The 20,220-nt window shown below is 39.8% G+C and overlaps 1 protein-coding gene across 1 annotated transcript in view; it reads right to left on the reverse strand.

The window, feature by feature from the left end:
• The window catches only part of EHBP1 (EH domain binding protein 1), a 362,056-nt gene that overhangs the window by 183,580 nt on the left and 158,256 nt on the right, over positions 1-20,220 (reverse strand). The window lies entirely within an intron of this gene.

Consider the following 20,220-nt stretch of genomic DNA (forward strand, 5'->3'; position numbering starts at 1 on the left):
TAATATTTATCTAAAAGGGGCAGTTCTTGCAAAATTCTACTTCAGTTTTTTGTAGCTACTGAGGCGTTCATGAATAAGGGCACTTTCAAACAAAGTAGTTATGGTAAGGACATCTGATCTAATTAATCTCTAATAAATAAACTGGGCAGATGACACCTTCAAATGTAACCTCTTATTTGGTTGGACTGGCTTTTACTTTTTAAATGTTTGCTGCTCCATATTTTAATTATTGTATTTTAGACCCAGATTTTTAAGTGCTCCCTCTGGTGGCCATCTCTAAATAAAGATTTTGGTAATTGCAGAGAAAAGCTCTGTTAGCCTTACAGCCTGTTGTCAGCTTACTCATAGCTGAACTGCAACAGAGAAGCAGTGAAGCAGCAATAGCATGAAGCAGAGCTAGCTTATGCGCTGGACAAATATGTCTGTCGCCATGCACATAATGTATATATTTACAAGCTTTGCACTTTGGGCTTAACACAATCACACACAAATCTGAAAAAAAAAGTTGTTTCCCTTTAAAGAGAATATACTTTTTTATTATTATTATTATGCTCAGGGCTAAAAATATTGTATGTTTTCTCTTCTGGTAAGGTAAATATGAAATGTTGCAAATTATTACTATCTAGTCTTTATCCCTCAGGCAGGGTGGCCATACACTGTGTGAATTTCGCACAGTGGGTGCCGCTGATCGAAGGAGGTGGTCGGAAAATCTTCGTACAGAGCGGCAAGCCAATGAGCTGCCGGTTCTGTTCGGGTATTCTGGCAGTGGCTGGCGGCCGCTGTCAGAATACAAAAAGAAACAGCGGGATTGCTCGATCGACACTCGTAGTGTTGATGGAGGAATCGGTTCTATTTTTTTTGTTCAGCCTGCCAGTTTAACGAGAAAAATAGAGCAGCGTATGGCCAGCGAGGGAGGAGCGCAGCGATGGAGGGGATTGCTTTGGCAAGAAAGTCGGCCAAAATGTGTGAATATGCTGTTTTTTAAAGCTGACTTTACTTCTGCTTTAAATAGCTCCTCCTGAATAAAGTCAAAAGACCAGTGACTTATCAGAGGGCTTAGTTCAGGGGTAGCCAAACTCCAGCCCTCCAGCTGTGGTGAAACTACAAATCCCATGATGCATCTCTCTCCGGGAGTCATGTCTGTGGCTGTGAGAATCTTGCAATGCCTCATGGGATTTGTAGTTCCACCACAGCTGGAGGGCCGCAGTTTGGTTACCCCTGGCTTAGTTGGAAGTTTCACCATGCAGCAAAGGAGATAACTAGTGTTGTGCTGCCTCTTTAGCCGACTCCCAATTAACCGTCTGAACTTGCACTTTAGCTAACCAATAGTGCACTGGGAGTCTGTTGTATTAAATGCTTATTTATAAAATATATGTGTTGCATATTTAAAAAAAATGGAATAAAAAGAACCTAAAACCATTTGCATTTTCCTTTAAAAGGAACATTGTCATTAAAATCATATAAATGAAAGGTTACAGAAGACTCACTCATTCACTGGAACCACAGTCTGCCTGGCTGGCCATATTAAACCACAACAAAAAGCAGATGTACAAAGAGTTATCTATAAGTGTCCATTAATTTAAATACTGAGAGTTGATAAGGAAACTATTAATATAGTTAGCAATAAAAAGCATGAGTGTATGTGCCCAAAGAGACCTAATATCTGGTTAAAGTAGTATTACATTCTCAAACTTTTTTTTAATGGTGAATCCAGATCAAACAATTATACATTGCCCAGCAAAATATTTCTTTACAGTTCTGCCCAAGCACTTACAGTCATCATGTGTCTAAACAGCTCAAACTCTCTCAGCTCTGCTTCCGTGAACCAGTACGAAATCACAATGGAGGGCAGTCTCCAGCAGCTGTCCATCTACTAGCTTGGAGAAAGGAGGAGTGAGAAGAGGGCAGCAGGGGAACAGCTTGCTCTATGCCGTGCCCCCAGAGGAGCGGGGGACCCCGGAAACTGCAGCGGGGGGGTGGGGGAGAGCTCCATAAGACGCGCTGACATTTCCCCCTACCTCTTACGGAGCGAAAAAAACGGTAAATCTTAGAAATGCATTCAAGTACCTTTACTATTAACAAAAATGTATCTTATTTGTGTATCACTCGGCTGTAGATCCTCAAATCATCTCAGAATGAGCCCTGACACTGTCCTTCCTTCAGAGAGAATTCAGAGATGATTTGAGGGTCTACAGTCGAGTGACGCACGCATAAGCTGCATTTTTGTTAATAGTTAAGGTACTTGAATGCATTTTTAAAACATAACTCCTAAGTTTAGTGTCAATTTAATCTAGGCATCTGTTCTAATGCCAAGACTGGAGACAGGTGACGGTATGATGTAACTCCAGCACACGCAGAAGATACATTATCAGTGGCCATCCAATGGGCAAAGATGTGGCCGAATATGGAGGCAAGAGGCAATGCTGTCAGTGCTTAAAAATGCAATGCATGCTTGACAACCTCCTATAGCTCCATCAGACTAGACAAGCACAAAGAAAGACACCGTTCCAACCTGGAGTTCAGCTCTTAAGCACAGAGAAATGTTGGTTGCCTGCCAAAGGAGTGTGCACATGTTCCATATTGTTTTCTTTATTATTTTTGGTATGCTGTGTGTATAGATACAAATAGCAGACATTTAGAAGAGTTTTCTAGAATTTGACTGCAAAAGTGGGAATGTAGAGAGAGAGCTGAATAAAGTTTTTATGGAGTGACCTAGTCAGTGTGTGGCTGCTCGAGGGTTTTTGGATTACCCCATCAGACTAGAATTTTACTTAAAAGTGGAGTGAACACTACAGCACCATAGCTTCATATGTGCAATAAACCTTGTCCCCTTCTAAGTGTGGCCAAGGGTGGTTAGAAGGAATTTCCCCTAGAAGTACCTTTGGCTCGAGTGTCTCAATATCTTTTAAAAAAAAAAAAATTAAAATATGTACACTAAACTCCCAGTTATCCCACAGGGATCGGTAGGTGCCGGATAACAGTAGTTTCTGGTTACTTGAGAGATAATAGTAATAGTAGTGTGTGCCTGTATATACTTGGCTTTTGTAGTTCCCATATCCTCATCTAGAAGTTTCTTGAATTTATCAATGCTATCAGCGGATACTACTGACTGTGGAAGGGAATTCTACATTTTTACTACTCGTAAAAAAAATTGTTAAAAAAAACCCTCTTGTGCAGTCTAAGATTAAACCACCTTTCTTCTGACCTCTTGTTTTGTCCGAAATGAGATGTAAGCATCTCATTTTGGATATTGTGGTCCCCATTAATGATTTTGAAAATTGCAAATCGGTCCCCTGTTAAGTACCCTTTGTAGCCTTTCTAAGGAGAACTCCATGCAAATGTTATTATGAATAAGCATTATATGTATTTTTCGTTATTGCAAAAATGCAAAAATAAGTCGTCCACAGCTCCGAAACAGTTTTGTGTAATTAAAGATATTATTTTCAATAACAGGAAAGTCTATGTGACAAACGGCCTCTGGGCATCAGCGTGGAAAATGTACTAAACCAATATATAACTCTTCATGGGCAGAAAATGCTTTCTTACAATCCCATCATTCATAGGGGCTGATTTCACAAAAATAAACAAACACACATAGAAAAGAACACAACACGACAGTGGCTCAGATTAAATAGTTACTCGTTTTCTCATGTGTTTGGAAAGTTATCGTCCTTTTTAAACCTACCAAATCTAAGTAGGATCCCTTCAGAGCAGCTCAAAGGGTCTAGAAGAGGTCCATGGAATGAGCAAGTAAGTATTAAGACATTTGATAAGTCCTAGGAGCTCACCTTTCCTAGCCCCTGCGCTGCCAACTTTTCCGCTAGAAAATCCCTTATCCTCAGCTGGCTGTCATATGGTCATTATTCAAAACCTTGTCTAAATGTTCCTATCAGAGTTTAGATGACTTTCTTTTTTTTTAGTGTGGGGTATAAAATGAATAGAAGCAGCTTCACTTGACCCTTTTTCCACATGGAGCATAATAAGACTCCATGAAAGCATTACCAAGCAAAACCCTTTGTTTATGTAATTGAGTATATGAGAACTAACTGATGCCTATTACTGCATGCCTATTTAGTCAAGAAAGCCATGACCCAGTAGTTGAATAACTAACAAAAACCACCCAATAGTAAGAATATGGTGTATGTTTAATGAGTCTTTGAAGCTGTATTATTAGTCATCTTTCACCTTTTCACACTATAGTGATGGCACCAGTCAAGGTTGCTTAATTATATAAACGAATAACAGGAGTGGCACATCAAACCTAGAGGCCGCAAATCTAAATTGTTTGGTGCTGTTCCAGTAGGTGTCAGATGCAGTGAGGCCATATAGGTGGGTAGTTGTGAGCTTTCATAATTGGCAATAAAGGATGAATGTATGTCTTCAAGGGTGTCAGTTTCAAGCCTTAGATGCTTATCAGCACTTAAACATGCACTATAACCACCTACACAGACAATAAATAATATTAATTACAACATATCTTCTATGCTGTATGAAAGTAGTATGTTATTCTAAGCTGTAAATAAAAGTGATTAATTGGAACTAAAAACTCATCCATTAAACTTTATCCTTAGTTTACATTAAAGCCCTCCAGTCATAGTGCTCAAGTCCCAGAAATTCTCCTATATTATGTTTTTTTTTATAAAGCTACAGCAACAGAGCTACTTTAAGGATGTGCAAACTCCATTGAAAAGAATCATCTCACCTTAATTATCTGTATTTGCTTATGAAGAAGAAACACTGTTATCAATATTAGCTTTTGTCTGTGTAGGTGGAATAATGCCTGTTTAAAGAAGTGCAAGCTTGAAGCTGACACCCTTGAAGACACACATTTAGCCTTTCTAACCAAGTGTGAAGGTTCACCACAACCCACCTATACAGACTCGCTGTATCTGAAACCTACTGGCACAGCACCAAACAAGCTAAGATCGATCTGCCACCTTTAACCTTGCTGTGCCTGTCCCATTATCATTGATTTATTTAATTATAAATCCTTGCCTGGTGCCATTACCATGGTGTGAAAAGGTGAAAGATGAAAAATGAGACAGTTTCAAAGGTACATAAAGCATAGTGTATGCTAGAATTGAACTACTGGATTTTATTATATGTAAACTTCAGGGTCAATGGATTAACCATAATTAACATTTTGGAAAGAATTACAGCCTTTACTGTGAAAACATCCTTTTTCCATGCCCCTTTTAACGGCCCTCCACATTTGCAGAGAGTTAAACTTTCGCTCCTGTGTGTGACATAGCAGAGCAGATTTAAATTATGGACGGAAAAAAAAACCTCAGTTCAGCACAAAGCACAAATTTACAAACAGAAAATGTTTACCCTATTCTGTTTCCTTCTGCTTGCTATTTCTGAACATTTGTGGTTAAATTCAGCAACAGAACTGTACTGGATAAGAAGATGACAATGCTCAAGGTGGGCGCTGGTCTGGCTCATTGTACTCCGGCAAATACAGGTGAAACTCGAATAATTAGAATATCATGCAAACGTAATTGCAGTAAGTGCTGCAAAAGGGGCCCAAAGCAAGTACTGAGTACATATGCATGCTTGTACTTTTCAGAGGTCCGATATTGTTCTATGTACAATCCTTGTTTTATTGATTGCATGTAATAATCTACTTTTTTGAGGTTGTGGATTTGGGGTTCTTGGGGTTTTCATGAGCTGTAAGCCATAATCATCACAATTATGACAAATCACGGCTTGAATTATCTTGCTTTGCATGTAATGAGTCTATCTCATATATTAGTTTCACCTTTTAAGTTGCATTAGTGAAATAAATGAACTTTGCACGATATTCTAATTATTCGAGTTTCACCTGTAAGTCCAAAAAGAAAAACAAATCTGTCCCTCCTTTTGTTTGTTGGTCCATACAATTAAAAAATAGCTGCAATTCCTCCAATATAATTTTCTATCATTAGTTTTTACTAAAAGGATTGCACGACAAACATAGTGGAGCTTGGACAAAAGGGTATCATCATTCGGTTGCCCCTAAAACAGGAAATACCCATTTCTTTGCAGGTATTGGAAAGCAAATCATTAAATTAGCTATATCTGAAGATTTTATTAGCCCTCCCTTTTAAAACAACCGTTGGGTTTTCAAATAGACCAGAGCGCTTTAAAAATATATAAACTAATAATGGCATTTCCCCCAAAAAATGAAAGTGTGTGTGACACTCTTTAGACTTCTAGACTATAAGCAAATGTGAATCAACAATCTATCCACGTTCAATGTCAGCTGCATCTGTTGCTTTTTCCCCATTGTAGAAAATTCCCAGCTTAATCCTATTTGACTTTATTCATGCAAAGGTCATTGTGAATTCTAGAAATGCAGGAGTGATAGTGGGAGCGCTGCTGAACACTGTTAAAAATGACAACTGTTCCTGTAGAGCGTACAGCTAGTGTGCCAGGACTATCTCACAAGTACTTTGTTTACCTTGCCGGCATCCAGCATTAGGTGGCAATATGCACGGCAATATGCAACATTTCCCCAGATAAAGCAGCCACTGGAATACAAATACAGGCAACATAAGGCCGATGTGCATTCTGAGTCGTTTGATGATCTGCATACTCAATGACAAATATTTAAGGCTGGTATTTAATATGTGCGGTCTCACTTGTCCATTTAATTAGAGAAGAATCCAGTTGGAAACCCAATGAAAAAATACTCCAGTTACAGTATCAAGGTATGATCTCAAACACTGTATGGAGCTGAAGTCAATGACTCATGATTTGATTCTCAGGAGATGACTTTCTGCATTTAGCTGTAAAAAAAAAATGTGGGATGGTATTATAAACCCTTTGACACAAATCCTGATGCCAGTTAAAGATAGTGCTACTAAAAATGCTTTCTGCAATACAGAATACTAAGAAATACATTGATGAAGACGTTAAAAAGTAAATCAAATGTTAACAAAGAAGTTATATGAAAAAGAACAAGCAAGGGCACAGGGGTATAAGAACTGATGTAAAGTGAACCTGTTACAAACCAATTCAAACTCAGCATGTGATCAAAACAATGCAAAATCACTAGTTACCTTGAAAATCACATGCCAAAAAAATCAGTTGATTCAGAGACACAGGCAGCTTAAAAAAAAAAAAAGAACTCCAGGATTTTGTAAATGTAACCCCTGCAGTGGGGTTATCCCAAAATAGCAATGGTTAACTGCTAATTTTTCTCCAGGGGTGAAAATAAAAAAAAATATTCACCTGATCCTCGGTCTTGCGGCTCTTTTCCTCTCTGCTCTCGCTGTGGTATGTCCCTCAGCGTTCTCACTTCTAATAGACCTATTTTCGACAGGATGACATCACGGGTCTTTAGATTGCCGGAACCGGGGTCAGAAGAGGCTGTGAGGTCTAGCAGGCAGGCGGGACAGAGGATTGGGTATTCCTTTTCAAAATTCTGGAGTTTCGCTTTAAAGTAGATGTGAACACTCTTGAACAACTTCCATTTATAGTGTGTGTGCATTTCTGTGGTTGCCTGCATGTCTAAGAGACACTGGAAGTGCTTTTTTATGAGCCGCTGAATCGCTCTAGTAAGGAACGATGATTTGAAGGTGCTTTGTACACTAATAATGTTGGGGAAAGCAGACTTGGCATTTGCACTTGTGTACAAAGCGCCTTCAAATCATTGCTCCTTACTAGAGTGATTCAGCGGCTTTTAAAAAAGCACTTCCAGTGTCTCTTAGACATGCAGGCTGTGCCGCCCCAATAGGGACATAGAATATGAGATGCATAGCCTCAGTTAATATTAGCATTGTTATATAGGTTAGAATTTATATAGTGTGATTTGCCTAACTATTTTCTCATAGCTAAATTCATGTGTTATCCTATGCTGCCATCTAGTGGCCTTTTGTTGTAATGTACATGTTTTTCTGTAATTATTCCTCATGTGACGATGTATTTCCCCCTAGTGTACGCCCCTTCCTGCTTCCTGTGTGCAGTACTTCCTGTGTCATGGCCACAGCTACTAGCCACATGTAACAAGGACACACATGTAATCTGCACAGTACATAGGAAAGGCATCATTTTCTGACCGCACAATACTATAACCGTTCAACTGCTGTTCCTATCATCTGCTGTAATCCTGATGTAAAGAATAAACACCTCTTTTGAATGAATCGGTATTGACGAGTTCAGCTATCTGACGAGGATTGTCCGCAGTGAGTATATCTGCTTATACAGGCCAGGCATAGAGGTCTCAGCAAGGGATATATTTCGCTATCACAACGATCGGAGTCAGAATACAGGCAGCCTTAGAAATGCACTTCCCATGGGCACTGGAGTTAGATGGATAAGCAGAGGCTACTATGCCGACATAGGTAATGGAGATTAGTATATTCTTCTGCTGCCTATATCTTTAGATTACTAAAACGTTTTACACAGTTTTCACTGAATGTTACCTTTAGGCATCTTTTCATCATATGCTTGGGTCAGTGGTACACCCAGGAGGTGATAAGTGCTTATGATGTTAAAAGGGCTCATTATCACACACGGACATATTCCAACTTGTTTGAGCATCTCAATGTGACCTGACTGATCCTTCCCTTTTCTCAGTGTGAACCGGCAAGGTGTTTGTTAGGAATGTAGTCAGGCAGTGTGTTAGATTAAGTGGCACAAGAGCAACAGGGCCCATTACAGACAATGCTCTGTAATCCCTTCCCTGTCATAATGCTCAGAGAGTCATGTGCCCATCAACGGTCAGCAACTCAATCAATAGACACATATTTAGAAAGTCTGTATTTACATCAAATGTCAAAGTAAATTGCTAAAAAAAAAAAGCCCAAAGCGTCCTGCATGAATGTTGGCAGCATGTGTAAAACTGACTAAACTGGCTTGTCCTGTCCACGAGGGCAATGGAATGAGTCTGTAATCTAATCTCCCATTCGCCATTCAGGACTATTTTACAACAGCAGCTGTTTTTGACCTTTGATCTTTGCAACTTTCCACCTGCTGGCTCCAAGTGGTAAATATAGTGGGGGTGGCAGCTAGGCAGGTGTCATGTGATATCATGTAGTTAATATACCAATTAGGTCTAATTAATATAGAGAGGATTCAACTTTGGCACTATTACTAAATTTTTAAACTCACAAGATTTGGTTATCAAACTTTCCAACAACAATTGGCTCCTACTTACATCTAGAGCACACATCTACTACATGTTCTGCATATCATATGAGTAGTGTATACGTTGAAAACACAATACATGGCTTCCTATAACACAACAATGGTTCAGCAATTCATTTGGTATGTTTCCATCTGTTATGACAGTTCTATGTTATTACACCAATATCCTACAACAGTTAACACACCATTGTAATAATACATACAGTCTTAACATCCATTTTTGAACAACAGCAACTAAAACATGCTTTCAGTGACTAATTAATTGCATGTATTTTTAATACAAAGTCTGATTTTTAATGTATAAAGCAAAAACAACATTTGGCAATACACACAGGCTAATAGTTTATGTTAAATAGTTAGAATATCTATCTATTGAGAGTGATGAAATACTTTTGTGGCCTAGAATAATTACACAGAGCGCAATGTCATAAAATGGGTGGATGAGAGTCAATGCATATCATTTATGACTGCTATGAATATTCAATGAATTCTGGAGGTCATATCAGGATTCTTCGTTGAGAACATGTGCTTTTCCAGAATTATATAGTCTAGTGTAGCTGGATGCAAGTCCCCTGGATAATTAGTAAAATTTGACATTACCAGTTCCTTGCATGGCATGCTGCAGTCTTTATGATTTACAGAATACAGAATGAGAGAGGCAGATTACAGATTGTAGTTCACAGGAGAATTCCTTTTGTATCCAAATACCAAACATATGTAAACAAAATTAGAGCTTAAAAGGAGAACTATGGGGTTAGGGCTTTTCCCCATAGTTCTCCTCAGGGTAACGGGAGGACACAAACTATCGTCCTCCTGTCACCGTAAGCTCAGTATACCGTGAGCGGTGTACTGAGACGCCGCAGCTGAAGCGGATCCCGACAATTATGTCTGGATCCGCCCAGCTGCGTGAGTGACAGCTGGCTCTGCCTATCTAGAGGCAGAGCCAGCTGTACCCACCACCTCCCCCGTCCGTTCCGCCAGTCAGCGCTGGAGGATCGGAGAGGGGAATCCAGCCACTCCCCATCACGGCAGAGAGCCGTGACAGGATCGAGAAGTGAGCGAACGCCGGTATGTGTTCCCTCACCTCCCGATCTACTGAGCCGACCTGTAACAGTCTCATTGTCACAGGTCGGCTAGAACTATGAGGTGAGTGAAAAGCACTCACCTCATAGTTATCCTTTCACAGACAGAACAATAACCTTCACTTTCTGTGCTGCAAATTTTTACATTCAAAAACTGAGCTTTTTGTGTTCAGGTACTTTGTTACAGGGCAAAAAAAATCTCGGTCTCCCACTTGCACTCCTACATTGTCATCCTCTGACACCAGTTTCCAATGAACTACAAGTGGATGTTTCAACACAGTGTTGTCACTGTTTATTTATTACAGGTATTCATAAAGTGCTGTCAATTAATGCAGAACATATTGTACATTCACATCAGTCCCTGCCCTCAAGGAGCTTACAATCTAAGGTCCCTAGCTCACATGTTAACATACACACACATAGTAGGACCAATATACACAGGAAACAATTAACCTACTACCATTCTATGTGAGAGTGGGAAGAAACCAGGTACCCAAAGCAAACTCAGGTGCACATGCAAACTCCTTCATTACTATCGGGAAAACCAGCAGTGGAAAATGGTATTCAGCCATTATTGGGAGTGAATGCATGTGGATGGTAAGTGACTGCAAAGAGGCTTAAGGAGATCAGCAGCTCTAAGATGCAACAAAGGATGAAGAAAAAAAATGACAATTGCTTAAGGTACATAGTGTTAAGCAAACTAAATGTCACTCAGTTAAGGATTACATTTAGGTGAAGTATGAAATGAAATGCAGTCAAATGAACGTATAGTATATTCACTTCAGAGATCTTTTTTTATTTATTTTTTCCGCAGCACTGACTGAGATTTATTTTGCTGTCTGGAGCATCCAATCTGCAGTGGTGAATGGGCAGTCCTATATATATGTGGGGGGCTTCAGAGACTGCTGGCAGTGACGAATGTAAATCTCCTGTCTAAAGCCGCAAGACAGATCCACTGTTCTAATACAAGTGTGAAAATAGTCCAGACTGATTAGGTACACTTCTGGGGTCTCTGTCGCAAATCTGGAATATTCAATGGCATCAACGCTTCTTATGTCACATTCTAGCTAAAAACAGCAAAATCATCCTTCTCCTCCTACCCCCATAAAAACTACTTTGGACTTGTAGCCCAAAGGTCATCAAGGAACCAGAGAAGACATTCCAAAATGCTCAAAGTCCATCTTCAGCTTAAATCTTTTAATATGTTTCAGGGAGAGCAGGGAAGAGCCTGTAGGAGGTTTTTACTGCATTCTATTGGGGAAATTATCCTTTACTTAAGGTGGGTACAAACGGGCACATTTTTGTTGTTGAGACTTGCAGGCCGAATGAAAAAAATATGACAGATTCCTCCATCCACGCTAACAGCATGAATGAACGAATCTCCCACTGTGTACATTATTTTCTGACAGTGGCGTCGGCTATCTGAATACTGAACAATGCTTACAGCTGATTGGCCAATGATTTTCCAGCATGTCCCTGCAGCAAAAGTAAATATACTGATCGACTTCTGTTGAGGTGATAGGACCACCCATGGATCAAATTTTGGGCCATTCCTGGTGAATCTGCCAAAATATGTGTCGTATTTTACCATCTTTACTGTCAGGACAGGAACCGATGAGAAAGCTTTTCAATGGGGGCACAAACAAAACACACATTTATTAAAGTGAGGAATGGTTACAACCGACAATGTTTTTATTGCTGTATGTGCCCTCCTGTCTCAATGTCAAATGCAACCCCAATTTCCTGTGTGGGCATCACAGAAGTGAGAAAAAAATCTTCCCAATGGGTCAAAGACAGAAATAATATCCTGACAGATATTTGAACTCTTCCCCATGCTCTTCAAAGCTAGAAAATCGTTTTGGCAGAAACTAATTTAATTCTGGCCGTTTCCAGGGCAGATATTTGGCAGTGATTCAAATTTGGAAGACAACTATTTTGACTGGTTCCCTTATATCTAATGACGACATATTGGTACATCTCCAGGTTACTTCACAATAGCATAAAACAAAAGTAAAACATAAACATATTTCATGTACTTGGTGAATAACAAACTAGCATGGATCCAGCACCCAGCTGCTAATAAGAGGAAGCCAGTGCTGGTAACAGACCATTACGAGTGTTGAGTGAGTTGTATTAGGGATGCTCTGAAAGCTCCCAAACAGCGCTAGACAGAAAATGAAATATTTCCAGACTAACAAGTGATCTTACATATAATTGCACACTGCTCACAGGAGAAGAAAAGCCATAACTCTGTTCATTAGAGAATTACTGGAATCAGAACAAAATAGCTATGTAAACATCGGATAGTAAGGTGCACTTATAAAGCCATAACTTATGTTTTAACATGACAGGTATGAATATACATAGAAACCTAAGTGGTGCAAACACATGCATGCCTGATAGTCTCATGTTTACTTTATACTTGAATCATAGACTGATTGCCCTGCAGGCATTTCTCAGCTGTTTTTTATTTCCACTTCTCTCTACTGTGGTGCAATAATCCAGGCTGTTCTACCCGTGTAAGACAATGTAAATGAATCCCGCGTACATCTCTTTGTTGCCACAATAAATCTTCACGCTGGGGCCCGAGCACAGCCTGCCGAGCTGCTAATTACCCCCAAAACATTTGGCAGTGTTTACAAACAAGTCAGAGCATCAGACTTTATGGGATAGACTTTCACAAACAGCCTCAGCTGTCCTAGTGAACCGAATTGTCTGAGCAGAACTTCTAAGTACACTCTTCTCTTGTTTTAATCTTATGTTACATCTTCCATTATTTTGTGTGATGAATAATTATCGCACCAAAACGCAAAAAATACAAGCTAAATTAGGGGGGGAGATTAAATAACCAGGTGAAACAAAAAGAAAAGATCTTAAGGCGGGGTTTAGTAGGATTTTGACATGCCAACAGCTCATAAATAAGTAATTGGTGCACAATGATTGCACATACCTACAGTCAAAGTAAAAAGGCATCTGCCAACATGAGCCAAACCCATCCTGCAGGCAAAAAGAAAAACAAAACAAAAACTGCGGTTGTTATTCTTAAGAACTCGGCAACACACAGATACACGCTGTACCAAAACTCCGCTGTCCAGGAGGCAGCCAGAGCATTCTAAGGTGCTCAATGTTATCCAAACCAGAATTATAGAGGTAAAGCCTAAAATAATCTGTAAAACCCCTATTCTGATGCATAAATCCACAAAGAGACACGAGGTGTAATATTTTGTAAGAACTATGTGCTTGGTGGTAAACAGATTGTTAGGCACACGGGATGCAGACTCCAGCACAGCAGCGCATACCATGCAAGTTACTGCAGCATTAGAACTGCATTGAATTGAAATGACACAAGAAAGGATAACACTGGTAACCAATAGGGTCCCTGTGTGAATGTAGGTGTGTCCACTGCTTGTCTAAAATAATTGTTCTTTATACATAAAATGATGGGAATGGTGATATACTCTTGTTGCTACTAGCCAATGAGACTCTTACTTTAGATGCCCCATATGCTGCTTCCTCTCCTTTTCTCTTTGCCTCAGCAGGGACTAGCGGGCATATGCAGCAATTGTAAAAAAGTTACTCTACCCTAAAGCACCCTGTATGAATGGATCACAGCAGAGCTCAGTGACAGTTTGGAGAACAGGGGATAACGCTGTGGATACCACCACAGGTACCTTACAGTGCTGTCTTCCAAATGTAAGGGAAAGATATACAGATCTTTTAAATGGCAGGATCAACAGGCTTTTGGTTGAACTCAAGCGTCTTAAAACCTGTGTGTTAATGCTGCATGAAACCCACTTTACAGTGACTCCTTGACCTTGTTTAGCCCTTCATGCATTTAATTAATAGTTTCTGAGTAACTCTACTATTAGGAAATCGCTTTGCACCACTTTAAATCCCTTTTAGTTGGAATCGCAATTAATAAACACGGAAGGGAGATATGTTATTCTTAAAGGCACCCTATATAACAGTTGCGTCACTTTCGCTACGACGTATTCACCAACTACCCACATTTTCTTGATAAGATATTCAGAAATTATTTGAATTTACTGAAGCGCTGTTGGTTGTGGGTGGGGATTTTAATGTGAGCCTGGAGCCCTGCCCCGACCCCTTATCTAGAAGGTCTTTTTTATCTGCAGCAACCCAGAAACATTTTAAGAAATCCCTATAGCAGGGGCAAGGTTTTGGGCTGCTAGACATGGCATCATGCCTCTGAGAAAGATACTGCATATTACTAGACCATCCATCAATCCTATGGGATGTGCTGCTCCTCAACCACAGATCCAGAGACTTTGCAATTTGTGGATATTCATCCTATAGCGATATGGGATCATGCAGCAGTTTTGATTCTTATAAAACTCTCTGAAGGTTACTCTAGGCAGTGGACCTGAAGAATGAATGAGAACCTGTTTGATGATGTTGTGGTAAAAGCATATGTTCTCATTTCCAGGAACTCTCTGGGAGGCCCATAAAGCTAACGTGAGAAGGGAACTTACAGCACAGAGGGCACAAGAAAGAATGCCAGGAGATCATCCTCTAACTATCCTTTCAACAAATTGGAGAAATGGAACAAAGACATAAAGAGGGGTGGGGGTATGGAGGAACTTCAGCAGCTATATACAACACACCGACACAATTACTCTGTTCTATGAAAATGAGAATAAAAGTGGTTAGCAGCTTCCTAGAATGCTGACAAATTAGGTACATAAAACATATATTGGCAAATTGACCACACTCATAGGTCACAAAACTGTTTACATATTTCATATAGTTTAATAATTCCAAGATTTTTATCAGAATTTATATAACATTGGACGGGAAGTACCTACCACAGCACAGGAAAGATGTAAAATCAGAATATCAGGCAGAGGTGTCTTTTCAAAGGCTAATCAAAAGCATTTCTACAACTTTAGAGCAGGAAAGAACTGTGGAAGAGATAATCATGACCTTGAAAGCCATGGCTGCTGGAAAACGCAAACTGCATAGTTTTTCTAGAGCATATTTCCTTAAATTTTCACATTTGCTGCTGGAGTCTGTCTGTGTCTGCTTTAACTCTGTCTTTAGGGGAAAGCATACACATTCTGAGGCTTTCCTAGCTCATATTACTTTAATCCCTAAAGAGGGCAAAGATGTTACCAAATGCCAAAACTATATGCCCATATCCTTTTTGAATGTGGATATGAAAATCCTGGCCGGAATCCTTGCAGACAGATTGAAATGTTACTTGACAGGGATGATCCATTGGAGCTTTATTCCTCAGAGGGAAGCCAGGGATATTTTGCACAGGGCAACATCAGCCATTGAGTGAAAGCTAAACAATCTCCCATGCTTAATTCTATCAACAGATACTGAAAAATCATTTGATAGACTTCGTGAGTGGGGGCGCTGTCCGAGTTATCCAGAGGTGAGGGTCATGGTTAATAACACTTTATCATCCCCATTGCAAATTAAAGACGGAATAAGACATCCCCCACTACCGCACTGATATTCATGGTTTTATAGGAAGCATTATTGTATAAAAATCAGAAACAACCCAGATATCACAGAAATCCATATATGCTCCTTACATCATAAAACTGAAGATTTTGCAGAAGACATTCTGTTTTTTTCATAACCAGGCCCTACCTCTCTCTACTAAATAATATGTATGAACTATCTAGATTCTAAGAACTCTCTAATGTGTAGATTAATCTGGATTAAAAAAAAATCCTACTTCATCACAATCGCATAGTGATGTAACCCAATTATGCTCTGCCTTCTTTCTTGGCAACATCACTCTATCGTCTATTTGGGTGCATTACTGACTAATGATTTCTTTACTTTTTATAGACATAATTTCCCCCACTCTTACAGGCAGTGCAAATAGTAAACTGGAATTCAGGAGTCAAAGATAAACAATGGGTCCCTCTGGATAAGATAATGGCCAGGCTTAACTTGGCTTGGATTCCTCATAAACATACCACCACCTACTAATGCAACACTACACATATGGAATAGGATAAGTAGTAAATACACCCTTGCTAGAGAAGATTTCTATGGTTTGGCCCAGGGAGGATTTGGCTTTCCGTGCTAAATGGGGAGCAAAGGTTTGTTGCAGTAAATATCTTAACAAATGGTAATTGAAAATTGTTTTCCATCTTAGGTAGGAATGTGGTTCCTTCCCAATAGACGTCTGGAGATACTCCCAAGCACTGCATTTTTTTCTCTGGCCTCTGCGATTCCTGTAGAACATTAGACATGTTATTGGAGGTGCCTGTCTCCACTATTAGTTTTAAAGTTCAGGAGACTTGCTATAAACTATACTAATACTATCCGGAGAAGTAAAAGAAGCCTTTTGTACACATTTACACATGGTTTACACATCTTCTGTTCACTAATACAAATGCATTAAGTCGCGGGTAAATGTTATTTGAATGGGCTGCCCAAATCAATCAAAAAATTGCATGTACTGTACACAGTAGTGCATTACTGTTCATTGTGGTGCTCTGCAGGTCTCTGTTCGGTTGCAAGTAGTGATGGGGCTAACACACCCGAGTTCGGTTCGAATTAGAATTAGAATTTTAAAACATGGAAAAAGGTTGAATTTGAACTCAATGAAAGTCCATGGGACCCAAACTTTCAGAAACAATTGTCCCCTTTTTGAAGGCTTATATGCAAGTTTTTGGCCTTAAAAATGGTATGGGGATTCGGGTACTGCCTTGGTGGACATGTATCAATGAAAAAAACACATTTAAAAAATACTTTTTTTAAAGGAGCAGTGATTTTAACAACGCTTACAGTGAAACAATAAAAAAAAACCATTCCTTTAAATATCGTGTCTGGGGGTCCCCTTAAACTGCCTGTAAAGTGGCGCATCTGTACCATGTATAGAACCTGCTGCAGCAAAAAGTGACATTTATAAAGAAAAAAAAAGCGTGTGGTTCCCCTTCCCAAACAATACCAGACCCTTAAGGTCTGGTGGGAATTTTAGGAGGGACACCATTTAAAAAAAGAAAAAGTGTGTGGGGTTCCCCCTCAAAGTCATATCAGGCCCTTAAGGTCTGGTAGGAATTTTGAGGGACCCCCCCACAAAAAAAAAGACGTGGGGTCCCCCTTAAAATTCCCAACCAGACCCTTGATCCAAGTACAAGATGTGCCCACATGCCTTGTGAATGAGTATGGGGTACTTGTACCCCTACCCATTCACTAAAGGGTTAAACATAGTTACATAGTATTTGAGGTTGAATAAAGACATAAGTCCATCAAGTCCAACCTATTGCGTGTATGCATTTATGTTTGAGCTGGTTGTGTGCGTGTGTATGAGTCCATGTGTGATTTTGCTCTTAGGAGTGCCTGTACCCCTGTATGTTACGGTCTCCAAGGAACTCGTCCAAGAGTTTCTTGAATGATTCGAGAATGATTATGTATCTAAACAAAAGATAAATAAAAAGTCCAGACTTTTAGGGAAAATCCTTTAATTGAAATAAAAACGCAACAAAGGATTTTGACAATTACTTTATAGTAAAAAAAATAAAAATGGACGTAATCCAGGGTCAATCACAACGTCCACTGTTATCCACAACGACGACTCCTCGACGAAATAAAAATAATAAAAAGGCGCCCGGCAACCCGTCCGCTTGTGGCGAACTCCCGCCGCAGAATGGCTTTCTGACAAATGGGCGGAGCTAGCGGTGAAAGCTGGCTAGCTCCACCCAACTGTTTACATTTGTCCGACACCTGACAGGACTTAGCTGTGTGAGCTATAATTGGGCAAAGTCCTCATGACTTTGCCCAATCATGGCTCTCACAGTTCTCTGTGCTGTGATTGGGTAAAGTCTTGCACCTGACCGCATTGCTTCACCCAATCAGGGCTTCACAAGGCACAGTGTGGTGCGCACTGCCTTGTGTGGCGCTCGGTGGGTGAATAGCCCGCCGAACGCCTTGACAGTTTGTGTGTTCGCCAAACAAACGAACTGCCGATGTTTGAGCCGAGCTGTTGTTTGACTCACACATCGAGCCCATCCCAAGTTGCGAGATGTGTTGGGGTTACTGCAGTGCAACAGCGTAAACCCAGTATTAAATAATGAACACGGTAAATTAACTAGGGCAAATGTAAACACATATTATGCAATCAACAGCTATAAAAATAAAAGGTACTTGGAGTTGAGCTTTCACTACTAACTCAAAATACACCTAGTACAGATGACATCAAACAACTATAACTAAAATGTTACATCTAATCTTAACCAGGTCCACACAGGTGTTTATTATCAAAGGCCAAAGGAGCCATCTACTGGTGCATTGTAAAACAGAAAGTATTTGTTTACCAGAAGACAATACAAAATGCAAGCATGATGAAACTTGAACATGTGTAATGCTCTTGAATTTGAACATAAAAACAAAATGATCTATCCCATTAAGAACTTAATGACACATGATGAAAAAGCAGGATATTATTTTTAAAGGAGGAGCTATAGAGGTCACCTGTTGTTCCCCATTAACCCCTTCACATCATTTCCTTAAATGTGAGATAGGATTTTTGCAGTCGAGAACCAAACCCTCTAAAAAGTCTTGTGCGAGTCCATCCCATATACTTCATAAAGATCTACATAGAAGAGTATGTAGGAAACTTTGAAAGCACCACAGGGTGAGGACCCATTTTTTCATTCTTCTTTCAGACTAGGTGAGGGTTGTTTTCCTAAAATTTCATTTAGGTTTTATTATGTGGTCATCTTAGTTGAAAACCATGCTCAGAGGAGTTTATCATCAAATAGCAAATTAAACTAAATTTACCATCATTTGATCACACAAGGGCCAACACAAATATATTTGGAGAAAATAAGATGCAACAACACTTGGATGGACAAGAAAGAATGTCAGAGGACCTTAAAAAGCCATCTCAAGAATGTTCTTTTGGGTTGGAATATTGTGTTCAGCTAACTACTGTTCAGAGAATTGATAAGATAAGATGTGTGGCATGCTGCACTGCCTATGGGAAACAATAGAGAGTTCTGTTGACTTGACAATGATACTTACAAACTATAAAATAATTAATTTTCACTGACTTCCATAGATGCTTTGCACATGGCATGTTTCTGGTCTTATATCACCACCCTGCAGCATATTGAGTTGTCTAATCCTCATAAACCTCTATAGAACCAACTAAAATATTCATTGTATACACTACAATATGCCTTCTGCAGAATACCACTCAAGATCTCCCACCATGCCAGGATCAGTAGCATAGCCGAATTTTACTGTAACTGATCACTGAATGACAGCCACAGTGGTCTAAACAATTCACAGCTTATACTCTGTAGAGCACTCCTTCAATTATCTGTCAACGCAAAAGTAATAATCAAGTTTTTGATCAATGGTTTTTTTATTTTTTGATAACCTAATGGGATCTTATGTCTCTCAGGCATTCTGGTGGTGAGATTCGGTGTCTGTGTTGCCAGCATTTGCCACCTACCTACCTTCACGGTGCTACAGAACAAATTCTCTTATTTCTAATCTTGTTAATTCCCTCAATGCCTATTTATATCAGAATGAGCTTATGTGAATGTGAATCCATTCTACCTGCTGGGTTTTTATTTATTGTTTTTGGAAAATAAATTGATGGAGTAGGGACATATGCTTTGAAGCAGAAAAGCCTTCAAGGTGAGTGAGAACCGGGCCAGGAAGCCCCTAAAATATAGGATCCCAGTAGCCTCTTCAACTCATTGAAAACCCCTTTTAAAGAGGAACTTTACCCATATCTTTAAAATGAGACACCTTTAGTAATGATTAGGGATGCACTGATACCAGTATTTTTCGGTACTCGCCGATACCAATTACCGAGTAACGGAAGTCCCATTCAGGAAGCCAGGTGGCGTGTAATGACTCGCCACCTGGCTTCCCGATTCGCCGGGAAGCCGGGCAGCGTGTAAAGAGTCGCCACCCGGCTTCCCGATTAACAAGAAAGTCCCCTCTTACCTTAGTATGTGCAGCCTGTCACCCCCGGGGCCTCTCCAGCGAGAACGCGGCCTTC

The sequence above is a fragment of the Nanorana parkeri genome, unplaced genomic scaffold, assembly GCF_000935625.1.
Source record: "Nanorana parkeri isolate BGI_ZX_2015 unplaced genomic scaffold, ASM93562v1 scaffold11, whole genome shotgun sequence".
Classification (NCBI taxonomy): Eukaryota; Metazoa; Chordata; class Amphibia; order Anura; family Dicroglossidae; genus Nanorana; species Nanorana parkeri.